Here is a 13,686-nt window from a genome sequence, read left to right as displayed (position 1 = left end):
TATGGAATTTTCTTATTAGTTTTTGTTTGTATTTTATTTCTCAGTTGCAACAAATTGTATTTTACATACATTTAGCTAGAGACAGATGGAGGAGGAACATAAGTCAGTTTATCTCTGGTCAGGTTGACCTAAGGAAGCTGTGATCTGGGTATGGCTTGAACTCCCATCTGAGCCAAGCATGCAGCCAGCAGTCCTGCTCCCTCCTGCACATCCCTGCCTTCTCCTGATTCTGCCATCTCTGTCAATTAGGGCAGCAGAAAGGCAGCTCAGGAAGCTAAACTGGTTGAATTGTAACCTTCCAAATATATATTTTCTACTGGCCTTGCTCCTTGAGGCAGCTCACTGTGGAGACTGATGGAAGCCAGAGCTCACCTGTGGCCCGGAGCAGCTGAAAGCCCATCGCTGTAGGTCTGACTTTTGTTATTGTGTAGCCTCCAAACACCAGGAGTGTGACCTCCTGAAAGGTAGCTGCATATATTTCTAATCAACCCTGCTGCCCTTCTGCTCCTGTTGTATGCACTGCCCGCCTGTCCCTCCACACTGCTGGTGCATTACCCCTGCCTGGTTTAGTCAATCACCTCTCCCCTCTGCTCTCCTGGTACCCTTGCAATTCTCCATTGCTTCCTGCAAAGTGCTGCTTGAACTGCAGGGGAGAGTAGGAGAGATGGGAAGGTGTCTCAGATTGAGACAATTTGCAGGGGTGGTGACCTCGGGCAGAAGTTTTCTCCCTCAGATTCAATACCCTTGGTTTCTCTAAGAGAGAGAAACCAAGTACACCTGGATGTAAATGGAAAAATAACTCTTTACCAAGAAGAAATGCTAATAACAATACTGATAAAACTGGGTTAAACTAAGTGATGAGGAGAAACTTCCCAAGGACCAAATAAGAGATGGTGGCTGGCCTGCCCCACCTGGAAAAAACACATGTGGCCATAGGACAGAGACAAGGTGGCCACCCTTCCATGTGGTTCGCCTCCCCCACACCTGGGAAACCTGGCAGGAATGATTGGAGAGTCAACGCTGGCAGGAAACTGTGGAAAGCTGGGATTTGATACCAGCAGATGCTGGAGTGAGGCTGTGATGCTGGTATAGGCAGCTGGAGCAGGGCTGCAGACCCCCCAGGCAACTGGAAGGACCCGTAAGACACCCACTGGATCTAACAACTAAGACACCCACTGGATCTAACAACAAGACTTGGTTGTTGCAATTTTGATGTTCCTTGGTCGAAGTGGTGGTCGCAGTCTGCACCCATCGAGGTGGTGGTGGAAGCCCTGGGTGGTGAGGAAGGTCCTGTGTGGTGAGGGAAGAAACCTTGTGGTGAGTGAAGTCCAAGTGTGGTCTTTTATTGGGCTTAGGCTATGTGGGAATGCCCGCAGTACCTTCTCTGGGGTGGGAGGTTCTGCACTGGATGATGTAATACTGGATCACGGGATATTTTGGGAGTCTTTGACATCTTCTAAGATGTTACAGCTACCAGTTATGTCAGCACAGGTGGATCCATTATGGCCAGCATCAGAGATTAATAACTTCAGACTGTGTGTGAATTGTCCTGATGCTTCCCCGGAGGGCAGTTACCACAGCTGAGTCATTTGTGTGAAGACAAAGAAACACTATCCAGACTAGCAGGAATTTGCCTCTCTCCTTTCTTGTTCAACACCCAGCTTGTAGCCTGAGGTGGCAGGTGTGAATGCCTTTAGCACCTGGGTGGTTACTTTGCACGTGGTCAGCTTGCACCTTGATTGTCTGAGTCCTCAACATTCCAGTCTTTCACACTTGTGGATACATTCTTGTCCTAGGATAATAATACCACCCTTATCTCAATTCTCCTCGAAGTCCAAATTAGTAGGCATATTTGGGGAAAAGAAAAAAGAAAGGCTGGATACCAGAATTTTTGTATAACCCCAGACAGAGGGTGAAATGAGCCTTGAGCTTATGGACTACAGTTCAGGGAAAGCTGTTTTAGGAGTTGCAGTGGCTGACTTATGAATAGGGACTCTTCATAAATGAGACAACTTGTCTGCTTTAGCCAATGAAACAGTTAATGTCAAGAATACTTCAGTTGGCAACTCACATGGAGGTCTGCAGGGCTTTCAGAGCATCATTAGTGCATTTGTTTTGGTTTCTTGTTTCCAAGGCCTTTTTGAAGTTTAATAATAAAAAATATAACAGAAGAGCTTCTGTTTGTACCTTTTAAGCTAATGTACTCTACCAAGTGGTACTACTTCAATATCCATTATATAGCACAGCTGGCACAGAGTATTGAGAGTGCAATCTGCTTTGGTAGTGTTATTGATGAAAGAGAGTATGAAATAAATATGAAGAATTAATGTAGTATACTATAGGAATACACATGCTGGTTGGTGTCTCCCCTGGCCTCAATGTATATGTTTTCCACGGTGGAAGTTCATCAGAAAAAAAAAAGCAAATGGTGTAGCCATGGTGGGTAAATTTTGGAGGCTTTAGTCCCAAGTAAAGACAAGACCCTGCTTTGGAATTGATACCATTTTCAAAGACTAAGGATGCCTTAGAATTTTTAATATTTGTAGCAAATATGGAGTTTTAGTATGGCTGTAAAGTGTCTCACACTTTATAATAGCAGTTGACAGTTACCAAACCTGTTTTCACGCTTCATTTCGAATGGGTGCTGCTTTGACACAGTCATGGCTTGTAATGGTAGGAAAGTTTTGACATCTTCAGCAGTCTTTAGAATTAATACTTTATGAGAGAAAGTGGGCATTCAATATTGCCATCAGGTGCTAACAAAATGGATGGGCAAAGACAAGCTTGTTCGTGCTAGCTATAAAACAAATCAGCTTGTCTTCCGTATGCAAAAATGTTTGGAGTTTTAGTATGGTATTTTAAACTGCATCAACCTCATTCTTAGTATCTTGAGGTTGCAGAAGTTTGCAGCACATTCACTCACAAAATAATACAGAAATATATGGCCACTGTGAACTCATATTTAGAAATTACCACTGAATGCAGTTTGTAGAGTAACAAAACATCTATATGGAGGTTTTGAGGGGTACAGTGTTTCAGTGTGCAGTGCTGGGAATTCTTCATAATCAAGGAGAAGAGGAGGTGCGTGAGGTTTGTCTGGAGCTGAAACTTAAGGCTACTGTCCCTGCACCAGGAAAGTTCAGTGCACTTCTTAGGCCTTTCATTTAGGATTTTTTTTTTAAGCTGAGTTGTGTCACTCTTGCTCATTCAGAGTCTTCATATGTACTTATGAACTCAGATCTCGGAAATGATTGCTGTGTGAGAGCATGTGCTGCACGTATTCAGACGTCATAGTTGTTGATTAGAAAACATGCATGTGTTGTGAAAATGAGAATCCAAAAAGATAATAGGGGATAATTTCAGTTCAATAAGGTGAATAGGATTTTTCTGTGTAGTTGAAGGGTACCAGTGCTTTTAAATGTCATGTGACACACGAAGTGGACAGTTTAATCCTGAGAACCTCGCACAGAAATTATTTTCCGAAGGACATCTTCACTGTACAAGCAGTCTTTCAAACTAAAAATTTGGAATAGTAAAATGCCTGAAGAATTAGCTTCAGTAATGTCTTGCAAAGAGTTAAGTCTTACAAAAAGAAAACTTAAAATCAGATTCCCCTCCCTCACCCCCACCATTTCAATCTTAGGAGGGGCAGCTGTTAATTGTCTGTTGCACTCATTTATTTAATATGTTTTAAATATGTGTCAATACTCTGTTTTGAATATCCATCTACAGGAAAAGGAGCAATATGTACAGTATGATGCAACCTCAGTGCTGTCCTTATGTTAGGCTGCAAGCTCTTCCAGTGGCATGTGTTCTGATCAGAGAACAGGCCTTACTGCTGGAATAGGTGTTGTGGGAATGGTGCTCTTCCTTATCAGGACAAACTAAGCTTTAATCTTTGTTCTGCTCCTTGTTCTGCTGTGTAGACACTGATATACACATGCACACACTAACACCCATGTTTCCATTTATATATATTCTTCTAATACTACTTTTACAGCTCTTTAAAATACTAGGAAGAGAGTTATACAAAGTGGACAATTTGTTATGGATTCATTTGTTATGTGTTTATTCTTTGCTGAAAGAAAATGCTGCCTGATGTTAACATTGAACAGCAGTTGTCTAATGTGGTGTAAGTCATCTAATAAAATAAAGCTTTGTAGGGCTCTATACTAAGAGATCCAGGCTATTACAGAAATTTCTGTAGTGTTTCAGAAGTGATCAAGAAGGACACATTTTATAAGACTCTAAAAGGAGCTTTTCTAAAAAAATGGAAATATAATACGAGGAAGCAGACCTTTTAGCTGTGTTAATTGTAAAGGACTATGAATAAAGACTTTTTTGTTAAATGAAACTTTGCTCTCCATTGTACAGATAGATCAAACTAGTTTTTGGTAAATTCCATCTCCAGTAGAAATACACAGATCCTAATAGTCAGAATTTTTATGAGTTGGTGTAGCCCAAAGCACAGACAGACATCTATGCAGTCAAGTTACCATGATTTAGCAAATCAGCTGCATTAAGTAAATGTTCTAATGCTCTTCTTCCTTGCAAATACAAAGAAAAAAAAATTAACCTAAACCTGCTTTTTGGCAGATGCAGTTCAGTGGTGACAAAAGATACCCTAAGACTGTGGATTTTACTTTACTGAATGATCTACATAGTTTTGATTTAGAGGTGTAACTAGCTGTTGTTAATCTTTCCCTTTTATACAACAAGTTGGGGCTATAGGGTAGATAAGGTTAAATGATTATTCGAGTTTCTGCTTAAAGTGGGAAGAAAAAAATGTACAAGGAACACATGAGGAGGCATGTAAACAGAACTAAGAAAATCATGAGTTTCAAAAGTCATGGAAAGAGTTCTATGCAGAAAATCGAAAAATGGTAAATGCAGAAGGCAAATTATTTTTTAAAGAATGCAGATTTAATGAGATATTGGGAGGATGTGAATATCAGTTTTCCGAGAAACAAAAGCCATATATAAAAGCTTGATGTTCAAGTAAGGCCAGGTTCCTTGTATCCAAGTGCTAAGAACTTGCTGATAGTGAAAGAGGAACCAATGGATGGATGAAGAAGGGCACATATTGAGAATACATACTGTATTTATTTATTTTTTATAAAACACAGTGTCATGGTCTTAGTTTGGATAACATCTTACTGAATCTGCTTAGCATTTCATAAGAAAGACCCTGTAGGCTTTCCAGCATTGTTTCTATTAGTGTATTAGAAGACTGTGTGCTAAACATGTCAAAAATATAAAATGTTTGAGTGAGCAATGTTTCAGAGATTAAAATATTACAAAATATAAACTCAATGCCATTTACTTAATTACAAAATTTGGCACTTTGCTGGCTTTGAAAACTTGGCAAGACCTGTGGGCCTCAAGTTTTAGTAGGCATTTGTGGTTATATATTGGAGAGCTGACTCATTATTTAAACAATTTCAAGCCAGGCTTCCTTTTCAAGAATAAAGCTAGATTCTCTCTTCTTCTTTGACCCCTTTACTTGACTTAATTATTGTAGCCTTCCACTTTATTTTCCCATCTTCTTTCCTTTCTCCTTGATCCTGTATCCAAAAAGCTTTTCCATAGCACTGCACTTAAAACTTCAGTCCCATTTCTTTTGGTCTGTTGTTGTGTAAAAGTGATGTTTTCTGTGTATGCTATTCCTTAGAGGACATTTTAAAAGAGATTCAGAATTTCCGAGAATAAGATAATTTAGTAGTGCTTGCTTGTTGAACCTAATGTTGTGGTTTGGAGTTTGATGTTCCGGCTGTTTCTTTTAAAAGGATGTAGTTAATCTGGCAGACATTCACAGAAAACAATATGGTTGTGTGGATCTGGAGAAATTGTTTTACTAAGAAATTGAAAAATATTTGCATGTGTGTAAATTGTTTTAAAAATGATACCAAGTAAAACGTAAGTCTTATTTCTCTGGAAGTTCAGAGTAAGAGGATCGTCTTTTGGAGAGCGATTAAAGAGTATGGCAAGGAACGATGTCCCACATCCTCAGAAGGATTAATGGGGATGGTGGAGCAAACAGCTTTTGCACTCCTGTTCAAGATGCATGTTTATTAAGTGCACTGAGGTGAAAATTTGAAACTCCATTTACTGCTGTATAGGTATATGTGTGTGTGTGCACCTGTTGAATAGAACAGTTGTGCCAATCTAGTACCTGAATGAAATGTGTGATTACCCTTTATATCGCATTAGGATAGGCCAAAATATGGGGTACGACACCTCAGGATAAGGGAACGCAGTCCTTAGAATGTCATGCTAGAGCAAAGTGGAGAGGTGTAGGATCAGCGTTACATAAATTGGTTTTAAACATCACAAATTTAGCATTGGCAGAGCATTGCTGCAGTTCTCTCTGTCTTAGCTGTTTGAGCTGGACTTTAAGATACAGCTCTACTGTAATTGTGGTGAATATAAGAGCTTTTCTGTCAGAACGAGCATGGGTTTTGGAGGAATTACTGATGAAGAGTGTTCCTACAACTTCCTTCCCAACTCACCTAAGTTTGAGCATTTTGCTAAAATGATCACTTCTAAGGAGAACTGTAGAGAATTAATTTAATAGTAGCCTATAATTTCAAAGTTTTGCATAATGACTCTTCAAGATCAGTTGGTAGTCCTGAATTTAAACAAACAGCAAGGCTCCTAATTTGCTTTTTTTTATGTTTTATTTTATTTTATTTTTATTTAATGGTATTGGATATTTTTAGGTGGGGTGAGGGGAAGAAGTAAGAAGTTGCTGTTAATTTCGATTCCAAATATACAGAAACATATACAGCAAACCAGATTGACTTGTGAGGTGATCTGAGTGTTAAAAAGCAGGAGTAAGAAAAAAAAAAGAAAGGCTCTTGTGAGTTTGAGGAGCAGGCAGTTGGCAGCAGCAGAAGGTGCTAGCAAAGGAATGCTGCTGAGAGTGCGAGTTCTTGGTATAATCCTGCATCAGCCTCTCACTGCGTGTTCAAAGAGGGTTCTGAGGGCAATGTGCCGAAGCAGCAAGCTTGTGTGCTGAAGCTTGTGTGTGGTTGCAATAATTTTGTTTTCATTGGAGCGAGAAGGCTTTACACTTTAACTTGGGCTGTGCCAGTTTTGTTTTTTTGGGTTTGGTTTTTTTTTTTACTTTAGAGAGGGCTAAAGAGACAAAAGGAATGTACATTTATTACTGTATTTTAATCATAAGTCTGACAACATGCTCATTTACTAAAAATCTTGAGGTAAAACTCCACCTGTTAGCATGAGCAAAGTTATAAACTAGGTTCTGCAACTTCACCTCTAGCATTCATAGTTTGTTTTCCATAATTGCAGCCAGCAGCACCAAACTCTTTCTCAGCATGTTTAGTTTCTTCTTGGATCTCCTTCGTTGTAGCTTTTAACTCTGTTATGGTCTGCTAGTACTGCTGCTTTTTTGTCCTTCTAGTACTTTGGACCTTCAATATTAATTCTCTTAGTAATCGTTGTGAAGCGAATGAAGGGCAAGGACTATATCTGACCTTAGTTCAGTTTGCTTTATTATTAAAATACCTTCTTCCCAAAACACATTAGCTTTTTGGGGGTGAATTGTTGTTACGTCATTGTTTGTGCAAGGCAAGGGCCTTCCAGGACACCTGAAAGAAAATGAGTTGATTTGGGTGACAGTGGCAGGCATGGGCAGGCAAGGAGACCATTTCATGCCCCTTTTGCTGTATCTCTCATGGATTTCTTCCTTTTCTGCTCAATGCTGATATCCCTTTAAACCCCTGTGTTTCCACAGGAGGACATTCTGGCTTTGGCACCTCTTAGGTCTGTTCTGTCTCCGAACATTAAAGTCTTTGCTGATTTACAGATTTTTTTTTTTCCCCCTTGAGAAATTATAAAGCAAGGGAGTCCTTTTTGTGACTGTTGGGGAAATAAGGCTCTTGGATCTGACCAGACTTAATAATTACTAGTTCAGGACAAATGCTTTATTTTGATGCTGCATCTCTTCTGTGTGTGTGAGGTCTGGTACGTGGGAGTCCCGTGTTCCAGAAACCTAAGTTTTGTTTTCCAATTGAAAGAACTTGGCTTCGTGGCAGTGCAGAAATGCTAGCCAAAATAAACAGAAGGTCAAAGTGTGGGTTATTTTAAGTCCTAAGTAGGATACCAGGATTCTTAAATCCTATAGAATTTGCCACCGTGGATTACATCATGACTCTGAAGATGCAGGATATGCCACATCAGATAAATAGGTTATCCGTTTAATCCGTTGTGTTAGCTAGTTATGAAATGGGCAGTATTTGGCTACCAGCAAAAGTCAAAGGACCGGTTGCAGTACCATTTCTGCCTCCTTCACCTATCCTCTGGAAGGAATAACATGCCAATAAAACAGTCATTATTTTACTCAGTAACATTTTTCTTACCTGGTGGGTTGGTTTCTCTTATTTGTCTGTTTGCTGTCTTCCGCTTTCATCCAAACTTTTTGTGCAGAAAGATTAAAGCTGCTTTGCTGCAGTGACAACTCCAGTTAATGAGCAGAGAGTGTAACGAGTTAGTTAGAAATTGTCTATGTATAACCTGAAATGTTCAGATTTATACTCTGTTTCTATTTAATCTCTGAGGTAACAGTCTCCAGGTGAAATTATTCCCTGTAGAAGAATCATTGACATCAACAAGTGCTCAAAAACTCTTGAGAAATTTAGTTATAATGTATCTGCAGGGATTTGATTGTGTTTTCTTCAAGTATTTCCAGTGGTGGGACTTTAAAAGAGCAGAAAGATATACTGGAATGAGCTTCAGGGAGGGACAGGTTCTATGCTGTGTGGCTGATCATAGGCAAATCAGAAAAACAAAACAAGCTGAATGGAGTAGCAAGTGTTCAAAGCAATTGAGTATGCAAGCTTCAGCTGCTGTCATAAGATTTTGCGTTGGTAAAGGTAATGCAAATTTTGGCATTGGTTGGGGTGAATTTTTGAATAGAGGATATAATTCCCAATTTATGCAGGTTTGTCTTGCCTGGGATTTTTACTTTGCAGTGCAGTAATAAATGTGTTAGGGAGAAGCAGATACTGCACTCCATCCTCTTCTCCCTCCTTGCATGACTGCACCCAATCACCACTGATGCTTCTTGAATGGCAAATCACAGCTCCTAAATTTGACAGTGTATACATAACTGAAGAGATTAAGTTTTAGAGTTGTAATTGTGAAAATGTCTACTTCTCCTTGTATGTTTAATTTTTGGTAAATATTTTGCAATCTGGGAAGATTTAAGAAAATCCCAAACGAAGTAAATAGCCAACTTGTAATTGGAAGCAGCTGATTGGAGAATTTTGTTACTGCTTTACATTTTAAAAAAGTTAACTGCTGTAAAATTGTGAAAGAAAAAATAAAAATTGTGCACTTTTTTTTATTGTCAAGAACTCTACTTAGATTGTTTAAGAGTCATTCTTAGGGAACTGAAACAGGCTAGTCTGCTTTAGGTAACCAAACCATGTGACAGCTTTAAAACTTTGCTAGGTAAAGACTAATGCAAACATACCTGCAATAGGGTATATTGCCTGTGGAAATTTTTAATTTTATTATTTTTCTAATGACTACCTGTAAGATTCCACCAGAGTAGGTGGGTCAGGCTTTCTGTTCCCTCTTCTATTCTTGTGTCCTGAAGATTTTAGCATGGAATTTGGTAAACTTTAAATCTCGGTCATAGTGAAGGGGCTCCTTTTTCTGAAAGCTGGGCTGAGGTGACTAAGGCTGTGGTTCTGTCCCCAGCTGCTCTGGCACTGGCTAGACTCTCTGCTGAGCTGGCTTGGTACAGTAGCAAGCAAAAATCTAACCTGACAAAAATCATAGTTAAATATTTAATACCAGCTAGATTGGGTAGGGCAAACATAGAACCAGAGCCTGTGCATGTTGCAGAGGGGTAGGTCCTAAATACAACTATATGCAAAAGTACATATCAAGCAGTTCAATAAGGGTTTTTTGTGTACCTTTGTGAAATCTAGGGTTTAGTTTCAAGTTAAGTTGTTAGTTATTTCTTTTTTGGTGTCTTATGGCAGTACACTCAAAAAATTATGCTGAATTGATGTCATCCATTTACATTAACTAGAATGGCTTTATTGGGTCACACTTGAAGTATCAGCTTGTCCAGCATTCTGTTTCTGGCAGTAAATAGTAAATTCTGACAGCAAATAGTAAATATATAGGGAAGGGAATAATAAAAAGAAACATTTTATGATCAGTCTTTAAGACACTTGGAAGTATCTGCAGCTTAGAGACTTTTTGAGCCAGATGTGACATCCTTGACTTTAAAAGCTGTTCATGGAGCTTGCATTTGTCCAATTGCTTTTTGAGCCTGTAAATTTTTGGAACTCATTCCCACAAGACATTGTGGATCACGAAGTTTAACTACGTACCATGTAGAGTATTTCTGTGTAGTTCTTTGAACCTGCTCCTTAATGTCAACTGATGTTCCCAAGTGCTTGCATTTGGAAAATAGTTGTGCTTTATTTATCTTCTCTGTGTCACCTATAATTTCATACTCATTTTTTCTGACCTATGTGCTCCGTTTTTTTAGGCTGAGCCACACAAGTAGCATATTTCTAGTTTTACTCTGTCTTTTTTGACAGGGGAGGCTCGACTGCATACATTACTATGTCTGGGGGTGCACTGTGGATTCAATTGTGGGTTTGGTTTGGCTCTTTTAGTTCTTTGCAAACGGTTATGTTTCATTTTCTTTATGATAGCTATGGAGCTAGCATTTTCATTGAACTCCATGACTATGTGAATGATCTTTCCTAACAGAGCTCCTTTGCTAGGTGTGTTATTTTGCATTTGCCAGTATTGAGTTTCTGCTGTTCTCTTGCACAATCCCTTCACAGTAAAAGTGTTTTGCAACTGTTGTAATGATGCCTAGGACCTGGTATAAATTTAGAACTATCTTACTCTTGATATCATGCAAAAAAGAAGAGTACTTTGGTTTCCCAAGATGATTTTAATCCAGGTGCAAGGCAGAGGACAGCAGATGAATATAAAGAATTGCAGCAAAAAATTTATAAGCAAAGCTGCAGTGGTTTCAAAGAAGTTTGTGTAGACATCCTGAAAGACTGATAAGAAAGACTAATAATGAAGCATTTTTCTGAGAAATTAGCCTTCTATTGAGTTTAATAAGCAGCATCAAAGGAAACATTAAGTGCTTGTTTGGCAGTTTTACAAACACAGAACAGAGGCTGCCAACTGTTAGCATGATGGAAGCAGCAGTTGAGTTTTTGGTGTTAAATGTGAGTGGATAGCTGGTGTGAGAATAATCCAGGGGGTGAGGGGAAGTAAAAGCAAGCAATTTATGGTTAATGCCATGGAGCAAGAATCATAAGGGAAGCAGAGAAAGGGTGATGTGTTAGCCATACAAGTCAGCATTTGTGTAGGTTCGCTAGAATAAGCAAGGGGAAGTTACACAGAGTAAGTTGTGTGTGTTCTGTTTGTGGCTGTGGTTTGGTTCAGTATGTACTGAGGATAACGGGAGCTTCGCATCCATCCTTTCCACACACTAAATTGGGTAAGCAGTGAGTGGAGAATGAATGGAGTCTGCAGCGTGACAGGCTGTGCTGCAGAAAGGAATGCCAGATTATTTTCTTCCAAGGCACAAAAGCTCCAAGAGATTGGTCTTGTCTAAAACATCACTTCAGGTGCCTCCTAGTCATGAAGACCTCACTTGACATAACACTGACAAAATGATAATAAACAAAAGTCTGTATTTTTCTTAGTTTACTAACCAGCATCTTAAAAACCAGAAAATATGACATTGATTTACTCTTCTAGTTCTAGGTCAAATGATTAGTTCTGTGGCAAGACAGCATGACACTTTGAGTATGACAGAAGCCCTGATGCTGCAGCAGAGGCTGGGAATATTAATGGCCAAATCTAGGTGAGTGATTTTTAATTCTGCCAGTTCCCTACCTGTTTAATTTCTTCCTTATAGCCTTGGTTCATATCTCTCCTTTGAAGCAGCATTGCAGTTCTTGGTTTTCTGAAATATTAATATTAGAATATATTTAAGACAAAATAACGAACTTGTATGATTATTGATTACATAGCCTTTCTTTGTCATTCTTGAGATACTGAGGCTGTACTTCATACGTTTTCATATTCTACAGCTTTCTTCTTGCAACTCCAGTGATTTTTTTTCCCCAAAACCGTTTTGCAGTTAAGTTTTGAAGTTTTTTTTTAAAGTTTTTGGACACCTGCCTTTAGCAGATTTGATCAGTTATTTTATGCTGAATGCATAGAAAGTTATGATACAAACATCATGCAACTATCTAGTTTTGTTTACACTTTGTCAAAACACTTGAGGAGGTCTAAGTGCATGCATCTGTGCCTGAAGGCTGCAACCTGTTGTATGGAACAGAGTTTGAAAAGCTTTGCTGCAAATTTATATATTCACTGTTAATCTGCATTGCAGCTATTGTGACCTGTTGCTCCTCGTAGCAGTAAATAGGGCAGTGGCAGTGGGCTAACAAGAACAACATCTGACCATTACTGTAGTGAGGCATTGTGGGGTGCCAGGGTAGGAAATCAGTAGTTAGGTATTACTGGTTATTAGCTATTGCTACCTGTATCTCCCTTTCGAAATAAAACAGGAAAGAAATAATAAAAAAATGAGTAGTTAAAATAACAATGGGATGTGTGTGTGAAGATTATTAAAAGTGGTCTGTAACTGAGTGATTAGACTGATAAATAACATTCAGAGCTTCTCCTCACTGGGCCCAGTCCTGTCTATTATCTTTACTGATGATTTGGATGGGGGGATTGAGTCCACCATTAGCAAATTTGCAGATGACACCAAGCTGGGGGGGAGTGTTGATCTGCTGGAGGGTGGGAGGGCTCTGCAGAGGGACCTGGACAGGCTGGATAGATGGGTCAAATCCAACTGTATAAGGTTCAACAAGGCCAAGTGTTGCATCCTACACTTTGGCCACAATAACCCCATGGAGCACTACAGGCTGGGGACAGAGTGGCTGGACAGTGGCCAGGCAGAAAGGGACCTGAGGGTTCTGATTGACAGCTGTCTGAACATGAGCCAGCAGTGTGCCCAGGTGGCCGAGAAGGTGAATGGCATCCTGGCCCGTATCTGGAACAGTGTGTCCAGCAGGACCAGAGCAGTGATTGTCCCCCTCTATTCGGCACTGGTGAGGCCGCACCTTGAGTACTGTGTCCAGTTCGGGCCCCTCACTACATGAAATGATGTTGGTGTGCTGGAGTGAGTACAAAGAAGGGCAAGAAGGCTGATGAAGGGTCTTGAGCACAAGGCCTATGAGGAGCAGTTGAGGGAGCTGGGGTTGTTTAGTCTGGAGAAGAGGAGGCTCAGGGGAGACCTCATCACTCTCTACAATTACCTGAAAGGAGGTTGTAGCCAGGTGAGGGTCAGTCTCTTCTCCCTGGCAACGCAGTGGGACAAGAGGGCGCTGCCTTAAGCTGCGCCAGGGGAGCTTTACGTTGGACATTAGGAAGAAGTTTTTCACAGAAAGGGTGATTGGCCTTTGGAATGGGCTGCCCAGGGAGGTGGTGGAGTCACCATCCCTGGAGGTGTTTAAGAAAAGACTGGATGTGGCACTTGATGCCATGGTCTAGTTGACAAGGTGATGTTAGGTCATAGGTTGGACTCGATGATTGATCTCAGAGGTCTTTTCCAACCTAAACGATTCTGTGCAAATAAAAACAAATTGTTATATGTGA

General features: G+C 39.9%; 2 protein-coding genes across 3 annotated transcripts in view; both read left to right on the top strand.

The window, feature by feature from the left end:
* MDM2 (MDM2 proto-oncogene) overlaps positions 1-13,686 on the top strand; it is a 223,930-nt gene that overhangs the window by 182,035 nt on the left and 28,209 nt on the right. The window lies entirely within an intron of this gene.
* The window catches only part of FRS2 (fibroblast growth factor receptor substrate 2), a 53,914-nt gene that overhangs the window by 22,370 nt on the left and 17,858 nt on the right, over positions 1-13,686 (top strand). For both annotated transcript variants that reach the window (XM_064655699.1, XM_064655700.1), the window contains one exon: positions 11,773-11,878. The gene's annotated coding sequence lies outside the window, so the exon portion shown is untranslated. The remainder of the gene's footprint in view (positions 1-11,772; positions 11,879-13,686) is intronic.

Source organism: Pseudopipra pipra, chromosome 5, assembly GCF_036250125.1.
Source record: "Pseudopipra pipra isolate bDixPip1 chromosome 5, bDixPip1.hap1, whole genome shotgun sequence".
Lineage (NCBI taxonomy): Eukaryota > Metazoa > Chordata > Aves > Passeriformes > Pipridae > Pseudopipra > Pseudopipra pipra.
The sequence above is the reverse complement of the archived record's forward strand: the minus strand, read 5'-3'. Positions and strand labels throughout refer to the sequence as shown.